The sequence below is a fragment of the Lottia gigantea genome (genome assembly GCF_000327385.1).
Source record: "Lottia gigantea unplaced genomic scaffold LOTGIsca_6, whole genome shotgun sequence".
Lineage (NCBI taxonomy): Eukaryota > Metazoa > Mollusca > Gastropoda > Lottiidae > Lottia > Lottia gigantea.
Window position 1 is genome coordinate 4,509,079 of NW_008710049.1, and position 3,539 is coordinate 4,512,617.

The window sequence follows — 3,539 nt, forward strand, 5'->3', positions numbered from 1 at the left end:
CAATTAGTCATCGACCATTAATTCAAATAAACAGTCGTGAGTTGAGCTTAATAAATACCAATATCCCTCTAGGGAATCTCTAGGGGGAATCCCTGGGTAATCCCCTGTTTATTGTATTCGATTGGTCAACTAAGCTGTATAGGATTAAGTGTGATTGGTTGATTAGATTCGACAAATGTGATGCTGTATTTAACACGGAAACTGAGAGAAAGTGATGAAGATGAGCAATCTCTCCCAGTAGAGGTCAGCACGGTAAACTCGAGTTGCTCGTAAACGTCAATATCAATATCCCTTGGTTATATGATTTAGAAGACAAGGAACACGGTCAACTAGAAGGGTTAATTTTAACTTCTGCTTGTATGATTTAATTTAAATTAATAAACTATTGTATCTGTTTAATACCTCAAATATCAAATATTAAGGTCTGTAACAATTATATGGGTCTAGTTTCAATAACATGATTCCAAAATTATGTTGTTTTTTTTTTCAAATATATACCAGTATGTCATGGACTGTCACAAAATATCAATGGGATTTAGAAAAAAATTCAGGTTCTACAAATGACACAGTTAAATGCAAAATTCTTTAGAGTCTCTTTAAAAATGATGGTCTTGTTTGAATATTATATCTGTTATATCCATTATATATGACAATGAAGTTTTAAATAAAATGTTAGGGTCATGTAATGAGACTTTGGCACTTTGCTTTTAAGATTTTACATGTCTTAGTTCCTGATCCAAAACTACACATTATTCTTTAAAAAGATGCATAACAAAATAATGTTTAAAACTCCTTTGAAATCCAGATCCATTATGTATATTGATACGTGTTCTACAATCCAACGTTAAAAGTTAAACTATAATTAATCCAAAAGCCAAGAATAGAAATTGAAAGTAAATCAAATATTTAGAATTTCTATCTATTTCTAAATTTATCTAAGTAGCTTAATTGCCGTCTGTTGGGGATCCCTCACACCTCATAGTCTACCAATTAGAGTAGAATGTTTTTTCTAGGAGAGTTATATTGGTTTAGAAACAGTGTTATCCAACATGATAGATTTTATTTCTATAAACAGAAGATTAAAAGTGTCCGTAATTTGTTTCACATCGTCCAAAATACAACAATACATCAATTATAAATAAGGAAGTACAAATTGAAGATAAAAGTTGCCAGAAGAATTGTTAGGTAGAGGAAATTAGGAAATGGAAGTCTTACTCACTACTGTGAGACAATGCTTTAAGGGGCTAATAATATGAAATAGGATTTTATGAACTTCTGATCTGCCACTCATTGAGCTAATGAAATGAACAAGATTTTTAAAAATCTGCTCTGCACCTTATGGGGCTAATGAACTAGGGGTTAATGGACTTCTATTCAGCACCTTATTGGGCTAATGATATAAAACAATGTTTCTGCAATGTAATGACCATATTAAGACCGGTAATGCAATGAAAAAAAAAACAACTTATACCTCAATGTTAGCCCCATTTTCATTTCATATAATAGAGGAATCAAAATATCACTAAGACATATTTTTTGCAAGATAAATATTCCATGTCCAAATAACACAGGCTTTTGTTAAATTAGTTCAGAATCTCATGAGTAATTACATCAATTGTTAACTTGCTGCTCGCTCCACAGGGGTTGGGAATGGACAAGCATGCAAGGTTCTCTATTGACTTCGATAAATATATAATAATGATAATTTATTGATCAATGTAATTGAAGAATAATGAGGGAAAAAGACATTTCGACATGGAAACAGGAGGAAATAATATTCAATAATTGATCAAATATGGTCAAAATCAATAACATGGTCAATTTACATCTTTATTCCTCGATGAACGTTCATATCATTTTACCTTTCAATCAGTAATTGTTTTTTTAAAGCAGAAATAATTATGTAACTGTCTTGAGCTCTAACAGACCCCAAAAACGTAACCTTATGAAAACTGGCAAAAACTATCTAAATCACAGTTAGCAAAAGCACAAAACCAACATGAACCGAGTTGAATCCAATTCACTGTGCTTAAATATATTGACATGTACTTATATCAATTGTTATTCAAACATCAATGTCCTTCAGACAACAAAATCAATAAGGTAGACATGAAATAAGGACAATCATTGCCACGCAGGATCATCGAATTAGGAAAACTGCAAAAAAAGTAACACTCTCTGCCCAGTGCTTTATTCTGATGCTAGCAATGTCCTGTTCACCATGCTGAAATCTCTACTTTTAATTTAGCATAGATAAATAATCAGGCATACGAGCCAGTATTTGGTTGGTTGGTTGGTAGATGGCATGTCAACTTTTGCTTCCAGATAAATGAATTTGCAGACTATAAAAATAATATTATAAAAATAATAATATCTTTATAACAAAAAGGTAAAAAATGAGACCCTACAATAAATACTATTGCGCATCAAGATCAGATCCTGAACACTCACTGATAGGCCTGTCTTCCATAATCCCCTTGTTAGATAGTTGGTAGTAGAATCAGGATCAGTTGTATGTTTTGGTGGTTTAAGAACAAAAAACAAAGTGTGGCCAAACCTACATTTATAACAATGTAAAAAACCAAATTGGCCCAATGAGATTCATTGAAACATGAAGACAGAAGATTGTAGGTTTGACAAGATTGTACCAAGAGGCAAGCATCTTTAACTAACAGGAAATTGTTTGACAGGACAGGAAATGAATCTACCATCCAGCCAATTTCATATTTTACATCCAATATCAGAAATAGAACTCTTCTCTGGTTTCAAAATGAATCACACTGTTCTAAATCAGACATGTTCTTTTTAAATTGTCAATTAAATTTTAGTTGGAGTCCTTTTTAGATTTTTCATTTTTTTAGGACTTTTTTGCTAGTTTTTTTTTACTGTAAAATGGTATCTTTCTTTTCTCTTTTCTGCTCTCTGAGTGTATTATTTTTACTAAAGAGTCTTAAATTGTACTCATTGCTGTACTCTTGCTGCTATTTAATTATGCATATCAGAAGAGTGAGCATGCTTACCATCACCAGCCAAACACTAAGATATGATATGAGAGCTCAAAGTAAAAAGTCTAGAATTCAGACATTGAGCTAAGCACAATCACAATTCAGGTATAAAGACGCTACATTCTAAATGAAACAACGAGAGACAAAACTGGAAAATGGCGGCCAGTATGTCTGAGTCAGAGGAAATAGGCTGAAATGGAGAGGGTTTCAACAAGAATGGACAGGAAATAGTCTTTTCAACATGTGATTACTGTAATATACCGGACATTTTAGATTCTATCCTATCCGCCACCGCCACAGTTGGCAACAGGCAAATTCTTTATGGCTCTCATTTCCTATATTTTGGCAGAGAAAAATAATTACAAGAAGGTACAAGACATTTTAAGACTTAGGCTTAACTATATATAATTGGCTTATTCTTGAAAATTTTTGTTAACAATAATAATTTGTAAAGATTAATTATATGCTTTCTTGATCGTTAAAAATTTGTATCACAGGGGGATCACTTATTCAAAGTACAATCCATAAGTTTAG